This window comes from Saccopteryx leptura, chromosome 3 (genome assembly GCF_036850995.1).
Source record: "Saccopteryx leptura isolate mSacLep1 chromosome 3, mSacLep1_pri_phased_curated, whole genome shotgun sequence".
Lineage (NCBI taxonomy): Eukaryota > Metazoa > Chordata > Mammalia > Chiroptera > Emballonuridae > Saccopteryx > Saccopteryx leptura.
In genome coordinates this window covers 161,964,308-161,990,265 of record NC_089505.1, presented here as the reverse complement: position 1 = coordinate 161,990,265, position 25,958 = coordinate 161,964,308, and the positions used below count along the sequence as shown (strand labels likewise).

The window sequence follows — 25,958 nt, the reverse complement described above, 5'->3', positions numbered from 1 at the left end:
GGTGAGCTTTGCACAAACTAGATGAGCTCACGCTCAAGCTGGCGACCTCGGGGTCTCGAACCTGGGTCCTCTGCATCCCAGTCCGACGCTCTATCCACTGCACCACTGCCTGGTCAGGCAAAACCTATGTACTCTTATTGATCAATGTCACCCTGTTAAATTTAATTCTCTAAATTAAAAAACAAAACAAAACAGAAATAGTCTCCCAATTGGTGCTCATTGTTTCCTTATGTTCATATCTCCTTTCAAGTAATTTCACCAAAGGAGCCAGAATATCCTTTTTAAACCATATATTTCATCATATATCTCTCTCTATTTAAATAGTTCAAACGGCTTCCATTATACTTATGATAAAACAATAAATCCTGACTCTTTAACATTGACCTACCCTTTAACAAAGCCCTGCTTGTATCTCCCTAAGCTCATCGGGTATTACTGACTCCCTTACTATACTATTGCTGTCCTTTCAATCCTTTGAGCAGCTGTTCTCAACCTGTGGGTCGCGGGGTCACGACCCACAGGTTGAGAACCGCTGCCTTTGAGCAACAAACCTTTGTCCACCTCAGGACTTTCATACATGCTATTCTGTCTGTCTCAAATTCCTGTGTCTATTTATTCTTATGCATTGGCTGACACATCACTTTCTCAAGCCCTTCCTGAACTCCCTGCTAAATTTAGGATTCTTTTCTAAAGTTCATCATATATCTAAACACAATGTATAATTTTATTAGTTTACATAATAATTAGTTTAATAACATTCCCCACTAGCCTATCACTTTTTTAAATTATTTATTTATTCATTTTAGAGAGGAGAGGGAGAGAGAGAGAGAGAGAGAGAAGGGGGGGGGAGGAGCTGGAAGCATCAACTCCCATATGTGCCTTGACCAGGCAAGCCCAAGGTTTCGAACCGGCGACCTCAGCATTTCCAGGTCAACGCCTTTATGCACTGCGCCACCACAGGTCATAGCCTATCACTTCTAAAAGAACAGAGACTATGTCTACTTTTTAAAAATTCTATATAAGTGCCTAGCACTGTATACTTATTTTGAACAAATAATTGAGTAAGATAAGGTATGTGGAAGCATTCAGTACAGTGTCTGACATATAGACAATACTCAAGGTGATTTTACTTTTTTATTTTAAAACATTTACATATGATACTGCTCTTTCGTTTACTGGAATGGTAGGCCTTTTTTAAAGTCTGTATTTTAAATCTTTTGGATGGTTACAGTCATTCCACTAGATGGCAGGCTAACCTAAAACATTGCTTTAAAATTAAAGTATGACTCCAGTATTCAGTTGAGTTATGAAGTCTATATTTTCAATTTAATAGAGAAAGATAATTTAGATACCTTTGAGATTAAGATTGTGGTGCTCCATGATTGTATATTGAATATACAGGATATATTTCTTTTGTGCTATAGAGGCTAGTAGAGATTTTGGGTTCTTTATAAATAATTTGAACTCTATCAGAAGTAAAATATTTTTGAAATAAAAGATAATAGCAGCTAATATTTATTTAGCACTATATACATGCTATACACTTTGTTAAATGCTTAAATGTTTCATCTGATTTAATCTCAATAAGTTAGAAAAGTAACTCAAAGTATCTCAGTTAACAAAGTAATAGTATTACTAACCTCACTTTAAAAGTGGAGTTTAAAGAGTTGGAGTAGCTGTTATTAAACACTCTAAAAGAAATAGCATAACATAGCATAATCATTTACTTAGAAAAAAAGATATTTTAATAATGATAGACAGATGACGTCAGAGTAATGGCAGGGTAGGAAGCGATACCGATAAATCTCCCCCAAAACTCAACAAGATCTTCAACCAGAAACAGAAAAACCTATACTTGGAGCTTCCAGATGCTTCGCAATACACCCAAAGGTATGATTGAGTGAAAAATTGGCTAAATATATAACCAAACCCCGAAGGAAATAGGGAGTAAGAAATGCTCCGCCTTCCTCACTAACCTAAACAGGGCGGCTTTCTCTGGTAACTGTGAATATAGAAACTGAGGCGGGCAAAGGGGGTGAATACATCCAGGCAGCGACACAAACGGCCGAACCAGGCTGTGGCACGGAGATCCAAGCCGAGGAAAATCTGATCCTGTGGCAACCCGGGCAATACAAGCTAACACTCGCGCCAAACCCAAACAAAGAAAGACAAGCGGCGCGGCCATTTTACCCGTTCTCCTGGTTGGTGCGCAGTTAGTGGGCGAGAGATTTCTTCCTAAGCCCCGGAAGTGGGTGCCCGTGTTGCCCCACGGAGAGGCAGGGTCAGAGGCCTTTCTGTGGGCCGAGGGCAGAGTCTCTGGGCAGCCCCAGCGCCCTGGGAAAGCCACGCACGGGAGGGAGTGAGAACTAATTCCAACGGTGGAGATTTTCCGTACTGGAGGGTGTTTCACTCAGAGGCAAACACGGCCGGCCTCATATCCGGGTTTGCGCGCGCAGATAAGGAGTGAGCGATTCCTCCGAGTGCCTCGGCAGTGCGCGCCCGTGTTATCGCACAGAGGGGCAGAGTCAGGGGCCTTTGTGTGGGCCAAAGCGGAATCTCGGGCCGCCCCAGCGCCTTGCAAAAGCCGCGCACGGGGACGGAGCGAAACTCAATTCCAACGCTGCAACTTTTCCCTGCGGTTGGGGGTTTCACTCAGAGCGTGAGACTGCTGGCCGGATATCCTGGTCTGCGCGCGCAGCCAGTGAGTGAGAGTTTCCTCCAAGCACCCCGGAAGTGGGCGCCCGCCTGTGTTACCGGACAGACTGGCAGAGCCAGAGGTCTTTGAATGGCCGGAAAGCCCGCCTGATTATGCTAGCAGCTCTGACTGACTGAGCCTTACCCAGAGCCCTGTGCTGAGTGGAAATAGAGTGGGGAGTTGCCAGCTCTTTGAGCCTCTTACTATCCAGGCAGAGGCAGCAGCAACCCCATAGCTGGATTATCAGGCTACTAATTGAGGAAGGAAAGACTAGGAGAAAGGCTCCAGGAACACGGACTCTCTCACTGTCGGAGCCTATAAATGCTAATGAGCTTCGACTGCCAACGAGACTAAAGCACAATACATGACATTGCCATAGAGACTTATCAATTGCAAACCTCCACCAGAGCGTGCCAAAGGGGCAAAACCCGGGGTACAGAGTCACCGACCAGGAAGAGGGAGAGAAAAGAAAAAGCAAGAAGATAACCTCTCAAAATCAAGAATAATCTGCAGACTTTATAACCTATCCCATTTTATTATATTTGTTCATTTGTTTCTCTTATCTTCATTCTTGATACTTTTTTTTTCCTCCTCCAATTTGGCCGATTAACTCTCTACCGGTCTTACTCTCTCCTCTCCTTGAACTACACTACCCATAAGTGTTACATCTCCCATTATCTTTTCTCTTCTCTTCCTTTCTCTCTATGAGGGTTGCACTCCAAAACCCTTAACTCTCTCTCTCTCTCTCTCCTTTCTTTTTTCTTCTTTTAGTGGTTCCCTCTTTTTTTCTCTCTCTCTCTTTCTTTTCTCCCTCTATATTAGTTTCTTCCTTTCTCCTTTACATCTCCTCTCATTCAAACCTCAATAACAAACAAATTATCTTATCTGGGACTCAAACTTATGTTTGTGGCATTTTGGGGGGTTTTTACTTCACCTTTTTAACTCACTAGCAGTGCTCCCATCCCTGGCTCTCCATATTATCTAGTTCTTGTTCCACTAAATACAATAGTAATTTTTTAATTTGTCCCCCCATTTTTCCATTTTCCTCTTAATCCTCTCATCATAACTCTTAGACAACCAACACCTAAAAGCAAATCATTTTATTCTTGACCCAAATTTTTTCCTTATTTACTTTTTGTGGGTCCATACGCTCTTTTTTTTTTTTTTGCCCCTTTATTACTTTTCCCCAATTCAGGCCCTCCATCACAGGCATTGTTTGTTATAATTCACAGTCCACCACAAGATTTTATCAAGAAAGAGGGGAGAGGAGAGGAGAGGAAAAAAGGAGGGGGGGAATAATTTCCTTTTTTTTTTTTTTAAAATTTTTATTTTATTTTATTTTTCTTTATTTCATTATTAATTTTTTTTAAAAAAACAACTCTTTTCGATTTTTTATTTTTTTTATTATTTTTTTAAACTTTTTATTCTTTATTAAATCTCATTAATACTATCAACAAAACCACCCTCAGATGCCATTAAGGAAGAGGAAATCGAATATCATGGATACAAAAGAAAGAGAGGTAACACAGCTAGATGAGGAAAAATCTATGGAGAAAAAATTTAATATATTGGAAACCTTGGAGCTAAATGACAGAGAATTCAAGATAGAAATCCTAAAAATCCTCCGAGATATACAAGAAAACACAAAAAGGCAATTTAGGGAGCTCAGAAAACAACTCAATGAACACAAAGAATATATGTCCAAGGAAGTTGAAACTATAAAAACAAATCAAACAGAGATGAAAAACTCAATTTACGAGCTGAAAAACGAAGTAACAAGCTTAGCTAATAGAACAGGTCAGATAGAAGAGAGGATTAGTGAAATAGAAGACAAACAACTTGAGGCACAACAGAGAGAAGAAGAAAGAGACTCAAAAATAATAAAAAACGAGATAGCCCTACAAGAATTATCTGACTCCATCAAAAAGAATAACATAAGAATAATAGGTATATCAGAGGGAGAAGAGAGAGAAAATGGAATGGAGAACATACTCAAACAAATAATAGATGAGAACTTCCCAAGCCTGTGGAAAGAACTAAAGCCTCAAGTTCAAGAAGCAAACAGAACTCCAAGTTTTCTTAACCCCAACAAACCTACTCCAAGGCATATCATAATGAAATTGACACAAACCAACAGCAAAGAAAAAATTCTCAAGGCAGCCAGGGAAAAGAAGAATACAACATATAAAGGAAGGCCCATTAGATTATCAGCAGATTTCTCAGCAGAAACTCTACAAGCTAGAAGAGAGTGGACCCCAATATTTAAAGTCCTGAAAGAGAGGAACTTTCAGCCACGAATACTATACCCATCAAAGCTATCCTTCAAATATGAAGGAGAAATAAAAACATTCACAGATACAGAAAAGATGAGGGAATTTATCATCAGAAAACCCCCACTCCAGGAATTACTAAAGGGGGTTCTCCAATCAGATACAAAGAACAAAAAAAAAAACAGAGCCACAAGTAAAAGCTCCAAGAAGAACACAATAAAACCAAATTTAAATTGTGACAACAACAAAAAGAAAGAGGGGGAGAAGATGGAGATTAACAGTAGCAAAGGACGATGGAGTGCAAAAGTACTCACAAAATAGTTCGCTACAATGAACAGGGTAGGGACCCTTTTCATTATTCAAAGGTAACCACCATTGAAAAAACCACCACAGAAGCACATGAGATAAAAAAGATAGCAACAGAGGAAAGATGTATGGAATACAACCAAATAAAAACAAAAGATAGAAAAACAAAAGAGAAGGATCAAACAAGACACAAAACTAACAGAAAGCAATCTATAAAATGGCAATAGGGAACCCACAAGTATCAATAATTACACTAAATGTAAACGGATTAAACTCACCAATAAAAAGGCACAGAGTAGCAGAATGGATTAAAAAAGAAAATCCAACTGTATGCTGCCTACAGGAAACTCATCTAAGTAACAAGGATAAAAACAAATTCAAAGTGAAAGGCTGGAAAACAATACTCCAAGCAAATAACATCCAAAAAAAAGCAGGTGTAGCAATACTCATATCGGATAATGCTGACTACAAGACAGGAAAAGTACTCAGAGACAAAAATGGCCATTTCATAATGGCTAAGGGGACACTGAATCAAGAAGACATAACAATTCTTAATATATATGCACCAAACCAAGGAGCACCAAAATATATAAGACAGCTACTTATTGATCTTAAAACAAAAACTGACAAAAATACAATCATACTTGGAGACCTCAATACACCGCTGACGGCTCTAGATCGGTCATCCAAACAGAGAATCAACAAAGACATAGTGGCCTTAAACAAAACACTAGAGCACCTGGATATGATAGACATCTACAGGACATTTCATCCCAAAGTGACTGAGTATACATTTTTCTCCAGTGTACATGGATCATTCTCAAGAATTGACCATATGTTGGGCCACAAAAACAACATCAGCAAATTCAGAAAAATCGAAGTTGTACCAAGCATATTTTCTGATCATAAAGCCTTGAAACTAGAATTCAACTGCAAAAAAGAGGAAAAAAATCCCACAAAAATGTGGAAACTAAACAACATACTTTTAAAAAATGAATGGGTCAAAGAAGAAATAAGTGCAGAGATCAAAAGATATATACAGACTAATGAAAATGACAATACGACATATCAGAATCTATGGGATGCAGCAAAAGCAGTGATAAGAGGGAAGTTCATATCACTTCAGGCATATATGAACAAACAAGAGAGAGCCCAAGTGAACCACTTAACTTCCCACCTTAAGGAACTAGAAAAAGAAGAACAAAGACAACCCAAAACCAGCCGAAGAAAGGAGATAATAAAAATCAGAGCAGAAATAAATGAATTAGAGAACAGAAAAACTATAGAAAAAATTAATAGAACAAGGAGCTGGTTCTTTGAAAAGATCAACAAAATTGACAAACCCTTGGCAAGACTTACCAAGGAAAAAAGAGAAAGAACTCATATAAACAAAATCCAAAATGAAAGAGGAGAAATCACCACGGACACCGTAGATATACAAAGAATTATTGTAGAATACTATGAAAAACTTTATGCCACTAAATTCAACAACCTAGAAGAAATGGATAAATTCCTAGAAAAATACAACCTTCCTAGACTGAGTCAAGAAGAAGCAGAAAGCCTAAACAGACCTATCAGTAGAGAAGAAATAGAAAAAACCATTAAAAACCTCCCCAAAAATAAAAGTCCAGGCCCTGACGGCTATACCAGCGAATTTTATCAAACATTCAAAGAAGACTTGGTTCCTATTCTACTCAAAGTCTTCCAAAAAATTGAAGAAGAAGCAATACTTCCAAACACATTTTACGAAGCCAACATAACCCTCATACCAAAACCAGGCAAGGATGGCACAAAAAAAGAAAACTACAGACCAATATCTCTAATGAATACAGATGCTAAAATACTAAACAAAATACTAGCAAATCGAATACAACAACATATTAAGAAAATAATACATCATGATCAAGTGGGATTCATGCCAGAATCTCAAGGATGGTTCAACATACGTAAAACGGTTAATGTAATACACCATATCAACAAAACAAAGAACAAAAACCACATGATCTTATCAATAGACGCAGAAAAGGCTTTCGATAAAATACAACACAATTTTATGTTTAAGACTCTCAACAAAATGGGTATAGAAGGAAAATATCTCAACATGATAAAGGCCATATATGATAAACCATCAGCTAACATCATATTAAATGGCACTAAACTGAAGGCTTTCCCCCTTAAATCAGGAACAAGACAGGGTTGTCCACTCTCTCCACTCTTATTTAATGTAGTACTAGAGGTTCTAGCCAGAGCAATCAGACAAGACAAAGAAATAAAAGGCATCCATATCGGAAAAGAAGAAGTAAAGGTATCACTTTTTGCAGATGATATGATACTATACATCGAAAACCCCAAAGAATCCACAAAAAGACTACTAGAAACAATAAGCCAATCCAGTAAGGTCGCAGGATACAAAATTAACATACAGAAGTCAATAGCCTTTCTATATGCCAACAATGAAACAACTGAGAAGGAACTCAAAAGAATAATCCCCTTCACGATTGCAACAAAAAAAATAAAATACTTAGGAATAAACATAACAAAGAATGTAAAGGACTTATATAATGAAAACTATAAACCATTGTTAAGGGAAATCGAAAAAGATATAATGAGATGGAAGAATATACCTTGTTCTTGGCTAGGAAGAATAAATATAATCAAGATGGCTATATTACCCAAAGCAATATACAAATTTAATGCAATTCCCATCAAACTTCCAATGACATTTTTTAAAGAAATAGAGCAAAAAATCATCAGATTTATATGGAACTATAAAAAACCCCGAATAGCCAAAGCAATCCTAAAGAAAAAGAAAGAAGCTGGGGGCATTTCAATACCTGACTTCAAACTCTATTATAGGGCCACGACAATCAAAACAGCATGGTATTGGCAGAAAAATAGACACTCAGACCAATGGAACAGAATAGAAAGTCCTGAAATAAAACCACATATATATAGTCAAATAATTTTTGATAAAGGGGCCAACAACACACAATGGAGAAAAGAAAGCCTCTTCAATAAATGGTGCTGGGAAAACTGGAAAGCCACATGCAAAAGAATGAAACTGGACTACAGTCTCTCCCCCTGTACAAAAATTAACTCAAAATGGATCAAAGATCTAAACATAAGACCTGAAACAATTAAGTACATAGAAGAAGACATAGGTACTCAACTCAGGGACCTGGGTTTTAAAGAGCATTTTATGAATTTGACTCCAATGGCAAGAGAAGTGAAGGCAAAAATTAATGAATGGGACTACATCAGACTAAGAAGTTTTTGCTCAGCAAGAGAAACTGATAACAAAATAAACAGAAAGCCAACAAATGGGAAATGATTTTTTCAAACGACAGCTCAGATAAGGGCCTAATATCCAAAATATACAAAGAACTCATAAAACTCAACAACAAACAAACAAACAATCCAATAAAAAAATGGGAAGAGGATATGAATAGACACTTCTCCCAGGAAGAAATACAAATGGCCAACAGATATATGAGAAGATGCTCATCTTCTTTAGCTATTAGAGAAATGCAAATCAAAACGGCAATGAGATACCACCTCACACCTGTTCGATTAGCTGTTATTAGCAAGTCAGGTAACAGCAAATGTTGGAGAGGCTGTGGAGAAAAAGGAACCCTCATACACTGTTGGTGGGAATGTAAAGTAGTACAACCATTATGGAAGAAAGTATGGTGGTTCCTCAAAAAACTGAAAATAGAACTACCTTATGACCCAGCAATCCCTCTACTGGGTATATATCCCAAAAACTCAGAAACATTGATACATAAAGACACATGCAGCCCCATGTTTATTGCAGCATTGTTCACAGTGGCCAGGACATGGAAACAACCAAAAAGCCCATCAATAGACGACTGGATAAAGAAGATGTGGCACATATACACTATGGAATACTACTCAGCCATAAGAAATGATGACATCGGAACATTTACAGCAAAATGGTGGGATCTTGATAACATGATACGAAGCGAAATAAGTAAATCAGAAAAAATCAGGAACTGTATTATTCCATACGTAGGTGGGACATAATAGTGAAACTAAGAGACATTTATAAGAGTGTGGTGGTTACGGGGGGGAGGGGGGAATGGGAGAGGGATAGGGGGTGGGGAGGGGCACAAAGAAAACAAGATAGAAGGTGACAGAGGACAATCTGACTTTGGGTGGTGGGTATGCAACATAATTGAACGACAAGATAACCTGGACTTGTTATCTTTGAATATATGTATCCTGATTTATTGATGTCACCCCATTAAAAAAATAAAATTATATATAAAAAAAAAAGAATAATAGATTTATTGATCACATTAGTAAGCAATAAATGCTAATTAATATGTACTAACATCATTGTTCTTATTGGAATATATGGTAAATAGAGGTAAGATATTGAGCCTACTTCTGTCAAAATGTTTGGTACATGACCTCTACCAATTATCATTGAGGAAAAGATTTTAAGATGTTAGTCGTTATTCATGATTTGTCTGGTCTTTATATGTAAGTGTAATCTAATTCTTTCATCACAGATATTCAACTCATATCACTGGGAGGAACGTGGTTCTCAAACAATGCCAGGGAAACCGCTGTATAACAAGGCCATGCAGGCGTGACTTCCATACAGGGCTGTATGAAGCAAAGTGTACATTTGTCCCAGATAAATTCCAGTCTACAAGGGAATCTATAATGTTTATGCAAGGTATTAATTCGGTAAGTATATTCTTTTACAAGTCTCACAAAGGAATTCTGAATAATTGAATAAGGAAGTTGAATTTTCTACTATGAAATTATGTTCACAACAATAGAAATGAGGGAAATTATTCAATGAACAGACATTTTCTCCAGCCTGTGTCAGGGTTCGTCTGGAAAATGTTCCATCTTTTCTTGTTAACCCATTTCTTTTTTTCAGATGTAGAACTGTAACCTTCTCTTTGGTGTCACATACATTCTTATAATGTCCCCTCTCTCATTTGACTCTGTAGACTTGTGACTAAAACTATAAATGAACCTGTAATCCTCTCTTCTAAATGTTACTCAGACTACTTTTCCAGAGTAATTCATTCTGTAGTTTTGGAAAGTACTAACATTCCAGATTTCAATTATCTTCACACTAAAGCCCACTAACCTATTGCAACTGATATTCAGGGAACATGTATAGCTCTGTCTCTATAGAACAGGTTTAAAGAAAAAAGTTCACTATCACCTACTGAACTACTTAAAAATTAACAACATAGTAATTCAACTTCCAAAGCAAATTTTGACTTAAAATATACAGTTTAAATGTATAAAGCTAAGTGCAAAGGACAGGTGCCTTGGAGTCAGATTAATTTGATATCAAAACCCAGTCTGTCATTTTCATGATGAGCAAACTGCTCAATCTGAGATTTAGCTCTCTCCACTTACAGTGTCATTGTTGTTAGGTTTCTATGGAATGTATTATCACTATGTTTAGCACAAGGTAAGTAAACAATAAAGTTTTAATTTTCAAAATTTTCAAAATATTTAGATAAATCAATTGTCTCTTTTCCTGAATAAATACAATCTAAATTAATGCAAACATTTCAGTTATCTCATGTTTCTAAACACGTAACCTTTGAAAGTTATCAAAAACAAGTCAAAATAAAGAATACCACCCTATATCTTAAGACTAACTTATTAAAAAGAAACAAATTTTCATATAACAAATCACTAGCAACAAATACTTCCAAAAGTGGAGGTTGTTTTTTTTTTTTTTTTTTATATAATTTTATTTTTTTAATGGGGTGACATCAATAAATCAGGATACATATATTCAAAGATAACAAGTCCAGGTTATCTTGTCGTTCAATTATGTTGCATACCCACCACCCAAAGTCAGATTGTCCTCTGTCACCTTCTATCTTGTTTTCTTTGTGCCCCTCCCCACCCCCTATCCCTCTCCCATTCCCCCCTCCCCCCCGTAACCACCACACTCTTATAAATGTCTCTTAGTTTCACTATTATGTCCCACCTACGTATGGAATAATACAGTTCCTGATTTTTTCTGATTTACTTATTTCGCTTCGTATCATGTTATCAAGATCCCACCATTTTGCTGTAAATGTTCCGATGTCATCATTTCTTATGGCTGAGTAGTATTCCATAGTGTATATGTGCCACATCTTCTTTATCCAGTCGTCTATTGATGGGCTTTTTGGTTGTTTCCATGTCCTGGCCACTGTGAACAATGCTGCAATAAACATGGGGCTGCATGTGTCTTTATGTATCAATGTTTCTGAGTTTTTGGGATATATACCCAGTAGAGGGATTGCTGGGTCATAAGGTAGTTCTATTTTCAGTTTTTTGAGGAACCACCATACTTTCTTCCATAATGGTTGTACTACTTTACATTCCCACCAACAGTGTATGAGGGTTCCTTTTTCTCCACAGCCTCTCCAACATTTGCTGTTACCTGACTTGCTAATAACAGCTAATCGAACAGGTGTGAGGTGGTATCTCATTGCCGTTTTGATTTGCATTTCTCTAATAGCTAAAGAAGATGAGCATCTTCTCATATATCTGTTGGCCATTTGTATTTCTTCCTGGGAGAAGTGTCTATTCATATCCTCTTCCCATTTTTTTATTGGATTGTTTGTTTGTTTGTTGTTGAGTTTTATGAGTTCTTTGTATATTTTGGATATTAGGCCCTTATCTGAGCTGTCGTTTGAAAAAATCATTTCCCATTTGTTGGCTTTCTGTTTATTTTGTTATCAGTTTCTCTTGCTGAGCAAAAACTTCTTAGTCTGATGTAGTCCCATTCATTAATTTTTGCCTTCACTTCTCTTGCCATTGGAGTCAAATTCATAAAATGCTCTTTAAAACCCAGGTCCCTGAGTTGAGTACCTATGTCTTCTTCTATGTACTTAATTGTTTCAGGTCTTATGTTTAGATCTTTGATCCATTTTGAGTTAATTTTTGTACAGGGGGAGAGACTGTAGTCCAGTTTCATTCTTTTGCATGTGGCTTTCCAGTTTTCCCAGCACCATTTATTGAAGAGGCTTTCTTTTCTCCATTGTGTGTTGTTGGCCCCTTATTCAAAAATTATTTGACTATATATATGTGGTTTTATTTCTGGACTTTCTATTCTGTTCCATTGGTCTGAGTGTCTATTTTTCTGCCAATACCATGCTGTTTTGATTGTCGTGGCCCTATAATAGAGTTTGAAGTCAGGTATTGAAATGCCCCCAGCTTCATTCTTTTTCTTTAGGATTGCTTTGGCTATTCGGGGTTTTTTATAGTTCCATATAAATCTGATGATTTTTTGCTCTATTTCTTTAAAAAATGTCATTGGAAGTTTGATGGGAATTGCATTAAATTTGTATATTGCTTTGGGTAATATAGCCATCTTGATTATATTTATTCTTCCTAGCCAAGAACAAGGTATATTCTTCCATCTCATTATATCTTTTTCGATTTCCCTTAACAATGGTTTATAGTTTTCATTATATAAGTCCTTTACATTCTTTGTTATGTTTATTCCTAAGTATTTTATTTTTTTTGTTGCAATCGTGAAGGGGATTATTCTTTTGAGTTCCTTCTCAGTTGTTTCATTGTTGGCATATAGAAAGGCTATTGACTTCTGTATGTTAATTTTGTATCCTGCGACCTTACTGGATTGGCTTATTGTTTCTAGTAGTCTTTTTGTGGATTCTTTGGGGTTTTCGATGTATAGTATCATATCATCTGCAAAAAGTGATACCTTTACTTCTTCTTTTCCGATATGGATGCCTTTTATTTCTTTGTCTTGTCTGATTGCTCTGGCTAGAACCTCTAGTACCACATTAAATAAGAGTGGAGAGAGTGGACAACCCTGTCTTGTTCCTGATTTAAGGGGGAAAGCCTTCAGTTTAATGCCATTTAATATGATGTTAGCTGATGGTTTATCATATATGGCCTTTATCATGTTGAGATATTTTCCTTCTATACCCATTTTGTTGAGAGTCTTAAACATAAAATTGTGTTGTATTTTATCGAAAGCCTTTTCTGCGTCTATTGATAAGATCATGTGGTTTTTGTTCTTTGTTTTGTTGATATGGTGTATTACATTAACCGTTTTACGTATGTTGAACCATCCTTGAGATTCTGGCATGAATCCCACTTGATCATGATGTATTATTTTTTTAATATGTTGTTGTATTCGATTTGCTAGTATTTTGTTTAGTATTTTAGCATCTGTATTCATTAGAGATATTGGTCTGTAGTTTTCTTTTTTTGTGCCATCCTTGCCTGGTTTTGGTATGAGGGTTATGTTGGCTTCGTAAAATGTGTTTGGAAGTATTGCTTCTTCTTCAATTTTTTGGAAGACTTTGAGTAGAATAGGAACCAAGTCTTCTTTGAATGTTTGATAAAATTCGCTGGTATAGCCGTCAGGGCCTGGACTTTTATTTTTGGGGAGGTTTTTAATGGTTTTTTCTATTTCTTCTCTACTGATAGGTCTGTTTAGGCTTTCTGCTTCTTCTTGACTCAGTCTAGGAAGGTTGTATTTTTCTAGGAATTTATCCATTTCTTCTAGGTTGTTGAATTTAGTGGCATAAAGTTTTTCATAGTATTCTACAATAATTCTTTGTATATCTACGGTGTCCGTGGTGATTTCTCCTCTTTCATTTTGGATTTTGTTTATATGAGTTCTTTCTCTTTTTTCCTTGGTAAGTCTTGCCAAGGGTTTGTCAATTTTGTTGATCTTTTCAAAGAACCAGCTCCTTGTTCTATTAATTTTTTCTATAGTTTTTCTGTTCTCTAATTCATTTATTTCTGCTCTGATTTTTATTATCTCCTTTCTTCGGCTGGTTTTGGGTTGTCTTTGTTCTTCTTTTTCTAGTTCCTTAAGGTGGGAAGTTAAGTGGTTCACTTGGGCTCTCTCTTGTTTGTTCATATATGCCTGAAGTGATATGAACTTCCCTCTTATCACTGCTTTTGCTGCATCCCATAGATTCTGATATGTCGTATTGTCATTTTCATTAGTCTGTATATATCTTTTGATCTCTGCACTTATTTCTTCTTTGACCCATTCATTTTTTAAAAGTATGTTGTTTAGTTTCCACATTTTTGTGGGATTTTTTTCCTCTTTTTTGCAGTTGAATTCTAGTTTCAAGGCTTTATAATCAGAAAATATGCTTGGTACAACTTCGATTTTTCTGAATTTGCTGATGTTGTTTTTGTGGCCCAACATATGGTCAATTCTTGAGAATGATCCATGTACACTGGAGAAAAATGTATACTCAGTCACTTTGGGATGAAATGTCCTGTAGATGTCTATCATATCCAGGTGCTCTAGTGTTTTGTTTAAGGCCACTATGTCTTTGTTGATTCTCTGTTTGGATGACCGATCTAGAGCCGTCAGCGGTGTATTGAGGTCTCCAAGTATGATTGTATTTTTGTCAGTTTTTGTTTTAAGATCAATAAGTAGCTGTCTTATATATTTTGGTGCTCCTTGGTTTGGTGCATATATATTAAGAATTGTTATGTCTTCTTGATTCAGTGTCCCCTTAGCCATTATGAAATGGCCATTTTTGTCTCTGAGTACTTTTCCTGTCTTGTAGTCAGCATTATCCGATATGAGTATTGCTACACCTGCTTTTTTTTGGATGTTATTTGCTTGGAGTATTGTTTTCCAGCCTTTCACTTTGAATTTGTTTTTATCCTTGTTACTTAGATGAGTTTCCTGTAGGCAGCATACAGTTGGATTTTCTTTTTTAATCCATTCTGCTACTCTGTGCCTTTTTATTGGTGAGTTTAATCCGTTTACATTTAGTGTAATTATTGATACTTGTGGGTTCCCTATTGCCATTTTATAGATTGCTTTCTGTTAGTTTTGTGTCTTGTTTGATCCTTCTCTTTTGTTTTTCTATCTTTTGTTTTTATTTGGTTGTATTCCATACATCTTTCCTCTGTTGCTATCTTTTTTATCTCATGTGCTTCTGTGGTGGTTTTTTCAATGGTGGTTACCTTTGAATAATGAAAAGGGTCCCTACCCTGTTCATTGTAGCGAACTATTTTGTGAGTACTTTTGCACTCCATCGTCCTTTGCTACTCTTAATCTCCATCTTCTCCCCCTCTTTCTTTTTGTTGTTGTCACAGTTTAAATTTGGTTTTATTGTGTTCTTCTTGGAGCTTTTACTTGTGGCTCTGTTTTTTTTTGTTCTTTGTATCTGATTGGAGAACCCCCTTTAGTAATTCCTGGAGTGGGGGTTTTCTGATTATAAATTCCCTCATCTTTTCTGTATCTGTGAATGTTTTTATTTCTCCTTCATATTTGAAGGATAGCTTTGATGGGTATAGTATTCATGGCTGAAAGTTCCTCTCTTTCAGGACTTTAAATATTGGGGTCCACTCTCTTCTAGCTTGTAGAGTTTCTGCTGAGAAATCTGCTGATAATCTAATGGGCCTTCCTTTATATGTTGTATTCTTCTTTTCCCTGGCTGCCTTGAGAATTTTTTCTTTGCTGTTGGTTTGTGTCAATTTCATTATGATATGCCTTGGAGTAGGTTTGTTGGGGTTAAGAAAACTTGGAGTTCTGTTTGCTTCTTGAACTTGAGGCTTTAGTTCTTTCCACAGGCTTGGGAAGTTCTCATCTATTATTTGTTTGAGTATGTTCTCCATTCCATTTTCTCTCTCTTCTCCCTCTGATATACCTATTATTCTTATGTTATTCTTTTTGATGGAGTCAGATAATTCTTGTAGGGCTATCTCATTTTTTTTAATTTTTGAGTCTCTTTCTTCTTCTCTCTGTTGTGCCTCAAGTTGCTTGTCTTCTATTTCACTAATCCTCTCTTCTATCTGACCTGTTCTATTAGCTAAGCTTGTTACTTCGTTTTTCAGCTCGTGAATTGAGTTTTTCATCTCTGTTTTATTTGTTTTTATAGTTTCAACTTCCTTGGACATATATTCTTTGTGTTCATTGAGTTGTTTTCTGAGCTCCCTAAATTGCCTTTCTGTGTTTTCTTGTATATCTCGGAGGATTTTTAGGATTTCTATCTTGAATTCTCTGTCATTTAGCTCCAAGGTTTCCAATATATTAAATTTTTTCTCCATAGATTTTTCCTCATCTAGCTGTGTTACCTCTCTTTCTTTTGTATCCATGATATTCGATTTCCTCTTCCTTAATGGCATCTGAGGGTGGTTTTGTTGATAGTATTAATGAGATTTAATAAAGAATAAAAAGTTTAAAAAAATAAAAAAAAAATCGAAAAGAGTTTTTTTAAAAAAAAATTAATAATGAAATAAAGAAAAATAAAATAAAATAAAAATTAAAAAAAAAAAAAAAGAAATTATTCCCCCTTCCTTTTTTCCTCTCCTCTCCTCTCCCCTCTTTCTTGATAAAATCTTGTGGTGGACTGTGAATTATAACAAACAATGCCTGTGATGGAGGGCCTGAATTGGGGAAAAGTAATAAAGGGGCAAAAAAAAAAAAAAAAAAAAAAAAAAAAAGAAAGAAAAAAGAAAAAAAAGAGCGTATGGACCCACGAAAAGCAAATAAGGAAAAAATTTGGGTCAAGAATAAAATGATTTGCTTTTAGGTGTTGGTTGTCTAAGAGTTATGATGAGAGGATTAAGAGGAAAACGGAAAAATGGGGGGACAAATTAAAAAATTACTATTGTATTTAGTGGAACAAGAACTAGATAATATGGAGAGCCAGGGATGGGAGCACTGCTAGTGAGTTAAAAAGGTGAAGTAAAAACCCCCCAAAATGCCACAAACATAAGTTTGAGTCCCAGATAAGATAATTTGTTTGTTATTGAGGTTTGAATGAGAGGAGATGTAAAGGAGAAAGGAAGAAACTAATATAGAGGGAGAAAAGAAAGAGAGAGAGAGAAAAAAAGAGGGAACCACTAAAAGAAGAAAAAAGAAAGGAGAGAGAGAGTTAAGGGTTTTGGAGTGCAACCCTCATAGAGAGAAAGGAAGAGAAGAGAAAAGATAATGGGAGATGTAACACTTATGGGTAGTGTAGTTCAAGGAGAGGAGAGAGTAAGACCGGTAGAGAGTTAATCGGCCAAATTGGAGGAGGAAAAAAAAAGTATCAAGAATGAAGATAAGAGAAACAAATGAACAAATATAATAAAATGGGATAGGTTATAAAGTCTGCAGATTATTCTTGATTTTGAGAGGTTATCTTCTTGCTTTTTCTTTTCTCTCCCTCTTCCTGGTCGGTGACTCTGTACCCCGGGTTTTGCCCCTTTGCCACGCTCAGGTGGAGGTTTGCAGTTGATAAGTCTCTATGGCAATGTCATGTATTGTGCTTTAGTCTCGTTGGCAGTCTAGCCTATTAGCATTTATAGGCTCCGACAGTGAGAGAGTCTGTGTTTCTGGAGCCTTTCTCCTAGTCTTTCCTTCCTCAATTAGTAGCCTGATAATCCAGCTATGGGGTTGCTGCTGTCTCTGCCTGGATAGTAAGAGGCTCAAAGAGCTGGCAACTCCCCACTCTATTTCCACTCAGCACAGGGCTCTGGGTAAGGCTCAGTCAGTCAGAGCTGCTAGCATAATCAGGCGGGCTTTCCGGCCATTCAAAGACCTCTGGCTCTGCCACTCTGTCCGGTAACACAAGCGGGCGCCCACTTCTGGGGTGCTTGGAGGAAACTCTCACTCACTGGCTGCGGGCGCAGACCAGGATATCCGGCCAGCAGTCTCACGCTCTGAGTGAAACCCCCAACTGCAGGGAAAAGTTGCAGCGTTGGAATTGAGTCTCGCTCCGTCCCCATGCGCGGCTTTTGCAAGGCGCTGGGGCGGCCCGAGATTCCGCTTTGGCCCACACAAAGGCCCCTGCCTCTGCCCCTCTGTGCGATAACACGGGCGCGCACTGCCGAGGCACTCGGAGGAATCGCTCACTCCTTATCTGCGCGCGCAAACCCGGATATGAGGCCGGCCACGTTTCCCTCTGAGTGAAACACCCTCCAGTACGGAAAATCTCCACCGTTGGAATTAGTTCTCACTCCCTCCCGTGCGTGGCTTTCCCAGGGCGCTGGGGCTGCCCAGAGACTCTGCCCTCGGCCCACAGAAAGGCCTCTGACCCTGCCTCTCCGTGGGGCAACACGGGCACCCACTTCCGGGGCTTAGGAAGAAATCTCTCGCCCACTAACTGCGCACCAACCAGGAGAACGGGTAAAATGGCCGCGCCGCTTGTCTTTCTTTGTTTGGGTTTGGCGCGAGTGTTAGCTTGTATTGCCCGGGTTGCCACAGGATCAGATTTTCCTCGGCTTGGATCTCCGTGCCACAGCCTGGTTCGGCCGTTTGTGTCGCTGCCTGGATGTATTCACCCCCTTTGCCCGCCTCAGTTTCTATATTCACAGTTACCAGAGAAAGCCGCCCTGTTTAGGTTAGTGAGGAAGGCGGAGCATTTCTTACTCCCTATTTCCTTTGGGGTTTGGTTATATATTTAGCCAATTTTTCACTCAATCATACCTTTGGGTGTATTGCGAAGCATCTGGAAGCTCCAAGTATAGGTTTTTCTGTTTCTGGTTGAAGATCTTGTTGAGTTTTGGGGGAGATTTATCGGTATCGCTTCCTACCCCGCCATTACTCTGACGTCATCTCAAATCTATTATTCTTGTTATGTCAACCTAAAGATGATAATTCCTGACTCAGAGGGATGTTGTGAAGATTAAATGAGTTAAGGAACACAGAGGAGTCGCTAGCTAGTGGGGAGGGGTGAATAAACAGTATGATTAAAATCTTCTTAAATTTTTATAAAAGTACACAAATACAAATACACACACAGTGATATATAGATGCATATATGTACGTATATGTATGTATACCATGCATACAAAACCATAGGTGGTCTTGTGTTTTCAGCAGTTTTTAAATTTTAAATTTACAATTAGATCAAAGGAAGCTAGACTGAAGAAAGAAATAAAAATAAACCCTGTGTGGAATTGCTTGTACATTCAATTATTCTTTTTTATTTTTTAGATTTTATTTATTGATTTTTAGCGAGAGGGGAGAGAGAAAGAGAGAGATAAAGTGAGGGAAGAAGTAGGAAGCTTCAACTTATAATAGTTGCTTCTTGTATGTGCCTTGACTGGGTGAGCCCAGGTTTTTGAACCAGCAACCTCAGCTTTCTAGGTCGGTGCTTTATCCACTGCACCACCACAGGCCAGGTCAACCACTCGTTTTTTATAAGATAATTGTCAAGTACCCATCAGGGAATGTGAGGTGAGGTATGTATACAAGATTCTAAAGAGTTCCTTTTTATCTGCCGAATTTACTTCCCTTCTGTATTAGCATTCAACTTTATAACATTGAACCACGTTAATAAATTTATCTGTGTTGTATGGATTAAAGGAGATGGTAAGTCATATTTCCAAGAGAGTTAGCTCCAAAGTAAGCCTAAGAGTTAAACACACTGCCTCAAACAAACTGCCTGGCACACAGTAGTAGCTCAATGAATGTTATTTTAGCTACTTGTTTTTACCAATATGTCTTTTTTTATGACTGACAAAGAAAATCATGTTTTTCATTGATTTATTAATAATCTGTTGTTTGATACATTCTTTGATTAGTTTTTATGTAGTTTCTGCCGGGCCCATGGCTGGGGATTAAAAAACAATCCTCAAGGATCTTGAAGTCTGTGTGTGGAGAAAATAAAATTACACAGGCAATTCCTGCCCAGTGTGAGGAAAGCCCATGCATATTCCTTTGGGAATACTGTCAAGGATATCTAACACCAAATTGAGGGAGAGAAAAGACACTTAGGGGAGAAATATTTAAACTAAGTCTTGAACAATATTGTTGAATGAGGGTGGTAGTTTTGAGAGTTGTGTGGGATGAGGTAGAGGAATGAGTGTCCTGGGTTGACACTTTAAGTAGCTCAGTAGAAATTAAGCAAGCAACACAATGGAGATGAGAAGAAGCATTTTTTTTTTACCATAGCTCTTTAATATGTTTTTTTTTTATCCTAAAGACTTATTTTCTGTTATACTGATTTCTTTTGTTCTTTAATATTTTTCAAATACTACATGTGCTTGATATTTTTAATTTAAATATCTCACCTTTTGATAAATAGGACTTGTCTAAATCTACCCAGATTTATATTTCTTATTTTTAAAAAAATTTTATTTATTGATTTTAGAGATATAGGAAGGGGGGGAAGAGAGAGAGAGAGAGAGAGAGAGAGAGAGAGCGTGTGCGCGCGAGAGAGCTGAATATCTATCTGTTTCTGTATGTGCCCTGGCTGTCAATTGAACCAACAACTTCTGAGCATCAGGGCAATGCTCAATCCAACTATATGACTAAGGCAAGAATAATATCTTAGGTTTCTGTTTTTTTGTTTGTTTGTTTTAAGTGCACATGTACATGCGCAGGAGAGAAAAAGAAAGAGACAAGAAGAGAGAGATGAAAAATATCCACCCATAATTGTGTCACTTTAGTTGTTCATTGATTGCTTCTCATACATGCCTTGACTGGGGGGCTCCACCTGAGCCAGTGACCCCTTGCTCAAGCCAGCAACCTCAGTCTCAAGCCAGAGACCTTGGGATTTAATCCAGCAACTTTTGGGCTCCAGGCTGTGTCGATGGGATCATATCTGTTTGCTGAAGCAGGTGACCCGTGCTCAAGCTGAATGAGCCTGTGCTCAAGCCGAATGAGCCTGTGCTCAAACCAGAGACCTCGGGGTTTCAAACCTGGGTCCTCAGCATCGCAGGTTGATGTTTTATCCATTGCACTACCACCTGGTCAGGCTAGAATCATATTTTTAAAATATAAGTTTACTTATATATTTTCTGAGCAGCATTTCTTTTCTTTAAGCTCCAGATTAAATAAAAATAAAATATCTTTAACATGAAGCTCTAGTAGTTGAATTGGTTTTAATGAAACAGATTCCACTTGAAGAGTTATGAATCCAATAGAATAAAAGATTGAGTAAGAAACTTTAATTCCAATACTTCAGTATCTTAAGTTTAGGCAACAGGATTTTCCTGTCTCCTCTGACAATAACATATTTTAGTAAATTGCCATGAATATTGGAATGATTCCCAATTCTTGACTGATCTTGATTTCAAGGTGGAATCCTAAGTAGTTGGACATGTACACGATGAGGAAAATATAGATTTACAGATGTGAGTGTGGGAAACAGAGAGTTTATTCTTATATTACTATTTATTAATTATTGTATGTATTCCATACAAACAACTGTAAACCTACATCTGCTCCACCCTGAACACAGTGGGGTAGGTTGGATATTGCAATTAACTGAACATTCAGCCACTGAGATAGCCTTTCTTTGCCTAGTACAAAAAAGTAAGAGTCACAGGTGGAAAATTTTCCAAAGAGATTTGTTCAATACAATACTACCTTGTTGCTTCAATAGTTTTCTTGCTGGAAATATAGAATGGCTGATCCACACTGTACTCATCAAATACTCCCCATCGGAGATGGGCCCATTCATGGACAAATACTCTGCCTATGAGAGAATATTAACACTTACAAATTTATATTTTAAATGTTTTTTTTCTTTTTTTAAATTTTTTTAAAATTTTTTTTACAGAGACAGAGAGAGAGAGTCAGAGTGAGGGATAGACAGGGACAGACAGACAGGAATGGAGAGATGAGAAGCATCAATCATTAGTTGCGCATTGCGACACCTTAGTTGTTCATTGATTGCTTTCTCATATGTGCCTTGACTGTGGGCCTTCAGCAGACCGAGTAACCCCTTGCTTGAGCCAGCAACCTTGGGTCCAAGCTGGTGAGCTTTGTTCAAACCAGATGAGCCCACGCTCAAGCTGGCGACCTTGGGGTCTCGAACCTGGGTCTTCCGCATCCCAGTCTGATGCTCTATCCACTGCGCCACTGCCTGGTCGGGCTATTTTAAATGTTTTAATTCAGTTTTCTTATGTTTTAAATCTCCCTGCCCCATATCCTCAACATAATTGAGTCAAGAAACTCTAGAAATTGACAACTTTCATTAAGCAAAAAGGGTGAAATGGGTTAGTATGATAAATGACAAATTATTATACACATTGAAAAAATACATAATTATTGATTTCCAACCAGAGGTATTAATTAATACCTATTTTTCTCTTTTAATAATATTTAAAAGTACCTTTAATCATAGTGTTATATTTGTTTCTAGTAGAAATAAATATAGAAGTATAAAATTGATACCTTACCTCGGGAACCATATATAGGCAAATAGTTGGTCAATAAAAAGTGTGGAGTAAAATGTATATATTTTGCTTTTTCTCCACATCGTCCATATTGAAGTGTGTAGGGATCATCTTCGTATTGTATGTAAGGATCAGCAACTATGACATCTGCCTAAAAAGCAGAACATGCGAACCAAAACAGATTTTAAGAGCAATAAAAATGAGGAATTTTTCATGAAAATTAAGACAAGTAACATTACTAATTTAATTATTAAAGCAGTGGCTAGTAATTACAAAAGTTTTATGAGTATTAATTTTTTTTATTCATTTTTTTTTTTTTTTTAGAGAAGAGAGAGACAGAGAGGGAAAGAGAGGAGAGAGAGTCAGAGAGAGAGAAGGGGGAGGAGCTGGAAGCATCAACTCCCATATGTGCCTTGACCAGGCAAGCCCAGGGTTTTGAACCGGTGACCTCAGCGTTCCAGGTCGACGCTTTATCCACTGCACCACCACAGGTCAGGCAATGAGTATTGATTTTTAAAAAGCAGAGGAAGTAGAAACATTTTAGTGGATACATAATGTATTGTACCTGGTCATATGATTCTCGTTTTGGCATTAAGTACTCAGATTTTGACTTCCAGGTCTCTGGAATTAAAATGCTTACATTCCTGAAATAAGTTCTTCGTTTGGTTGCTTGAAACAGGTAAGTAGAAGCTTCAGTTACCATTTCCTGACAAAATTTAAAAGACCTTGTGGTAACAATTTCACAATGAAATGAGAGTACAAATGTATATATAATACATACAAGAAGAGGCAAATCCAAGCTTCCTTTCTCCAAATATTTTGGCAAAGACTACTTGAAAAAATAGTTTGGATTTTACCTTATCTCTCTGGTGTGTGAATTCCTCATTTTCATACTCTCAATAATAACTCTATTTTTTTACCTTATACAGACCTGCATTCAGCATTACAGTTTGGAGGGGGCAGTGAGGTTGCTGGGCAAGATATAAAGGTGTCTAAGTGTACGGCCAGTAGTTGGCCATCACAGCTGTCGCTGCCAGGCAGGTGCAGATTCACATTAGATTTGGACAGACGGTAAAGAAACAGTCAAGCCAAAAACAGGTGAGCCATTCCTTTATTCTAGCCTCGCACCTGGAAGGTGAGAAAAAACACAGATGGAGAAAACACTTCCTTTTCCATTCAGGGCTCCCAAAGCCACTGACACATCTGGGTTTTCCTAGAATCAAAGGACTGCACAGCTCAGTCATCTCTAGTTCCCCATCTCCTTCCCTATGCACAAACTCTGCAAAAACATGGCCTCCTTCTTCCTCACAAACTTTTTAGCACAAAAACCCCTCCTCCAGCACACATTAGCATAACAAAGGCCCTTCCCAAGCAGGAAGGTAATTAGCAGTTTCACCTGGGCAGCATCATTCATGTGGGCAGTGGCCATTTTTTAAAAAAGGAGCATAAAGATCACATTTTACAAACTTATTTGCCCAACACTAAGACTGGGAGCCTATTGGTAAATTGGCTTGTTTAATCCAACAAAGGTGCTTCTAATTTGGTTCAAATTTTAAAATCTTGTAGATTTTGTACTTCTTAATTCAAAATAAGTTTGCTAGATTTATTTTGAGTTATCTTCTCATATAGAGTGTGTTCTTAAAAGGCAAACTTTTACCAACCAGTGATGGAAATAAATATATATATGTCTCATTGGTTTCAAGTCCTAGTTTTGCCATATATTGTATAACTCTACAAATTACTTTTCTTATTTACACAACACATGTAATTATTCTTTACTATCTCAGGGATATTGGGAGGATTGAAGAAGACAATATATGTTAAAGTGCTAGATATAAAGTTTTTTTAAAATTATATTAACAAAAATAAATCAACTTCAAAAATATGTACTACTTTCTTTAAGATCAAATATAAAAGAGTTTTGAGTATTTCAAAATTGTGCAAGAATGAACTGAAAATATGTAGAAGATACTGAACTTGTAGGGCTTAATTATTAGTTATTTAAACATTAGAAAAGTAATCTTATAAAGATAAAGTTTCTCCACTAGCTCTAGGATCTTTCTGTTAGTTTAATGAGTTGAAAAAATATCAGTAGTTCAGCCTTAAATAATTTACTAGGGGAATGACTAATATCTTAATATATAAAAAAATCATACTTAAACTAAGTAGAATTTAATCTTGAAAGTTCACATACATACTCTGTAAGTGATGAACATCATCAAAGCAATATTGGAAAGTTATAACGCTGTGTAATTGTGTATGCATGGTTAGACAAGCAGTATGAGTTGAAAATACTTATTGAAATATTTAAAAATAAATGGATAATAAAATTTTCTTTTTTACCTTTATTCTTTGAATGAGTTGTTTATCTTCTGGTACACTGGGGTTAATTGCAATGACAGTGCCATCATATCCATTATTATTCAGCGTTACCAGTGAACTTTTCACTCCAGGCAAGAGATATAAAACTAGAAACAGAATAATAGGCAGACTGAGCACCATTTTTGTACGTTGTAATAGATCTTTTGGAAATGTAAAGAGTATTTATAAACTGCTTAATTTGGGAATTTGATCCTAGACCAAAATATTTGCACTGATATAATAAATCACTTTGATGAACTTCCTCATCTTATACATTCTAATGATTTCCTTGTTAAATAACAATGGGGATTATGTGGAACACATTTGTCATAGTTTCTATGACAACTAAGGTGTTTAGTAGTCATTGAATTGAGCGGTTCTTTTAGACTGTGTAGTTATCATCATTGTATTGGTCCGTCTTCCTCTTCCTCCTTAGTCTGTTTATAGAAACACACTCTATGGAAGAATGTAAAATTAAAATGAAAAGCACCAGAAAGGAGCACATGAAAAAGACTTGTTTAAAATACAAAACAAAGGAAAGAAACAAAGAAATGGAGTGGGAGTGGCAGTGAATTACATGATGTATAGTTTTCCTTTAGATGGATGTAATAGAAGCACAATATTTGGGGACAGGTATAGGTCAAGGGGAAAAATGGGTGTTTTGGTTACCTTTTGTGATGAATACTTGTATATTTCAGTTTTCAAATAGCATTAAATATTTTAAGTCTTTATGTAAGTTGGAAACATGCTACAATTAAAATTTCTTTTTATGTATTAAGCAAAATCTTCTAATGTCTTTGCTTTAAGTAGTTGTACACATAAAATGTGAACTGGCTTTGGAATCAGATGAATCTAAACTAGACCCTTGCCTTGGTCTATAAAGAGTCACATGTTTCTTAGTAAAAGTTGTGTGACTCATTTTAGGTCTAGATTTTCTTCAGTGTTTTAAAAATATTTATGGATGTTTAAATGAGACAATCTACAGAAAACACTTCATATAAGACTCCTGGCACCATATGAGTACTTAATAAATATTATCAAGCATTATGTATTATGAATTATTAAGCATTATATATATATTATGAATAAAAGCTTACTGTAAATTTTTGCCTGCTAAATCCTAAATTATTATTGGTTTCTTTTACAAAATTTTTATTAAATTTCTTGGGGTGACATTGTTTAATAAAATTATACAGGTTTCAGCC

General features: G+C 36.8%; 1 long non-coding RNA gene across 1 annotated transcript; it reads right to left on the bottom strand.

Moving 5' to 3' along the window:
- Nucleotides 1–22,477: 22,477 nt before the first annotated feature.
- LOC136400062 (uncharacterized) lies at nt 22,478–24,861 on the bottom strand. Its single transcript, XR_010750247.1, has 3 exons — nt 24,736–24,861; nt 22,958–23,098; nt 22,478–22,543 (listed from the first exon to the last, which is right to left on the bottom strand). It is a non-coding gene; the product is annotated as an uncharacterized lncRNA (long non-coding RNA).
- Nucleotides 24,862–25,958: the final 1,097 nt, after the last annotated feature.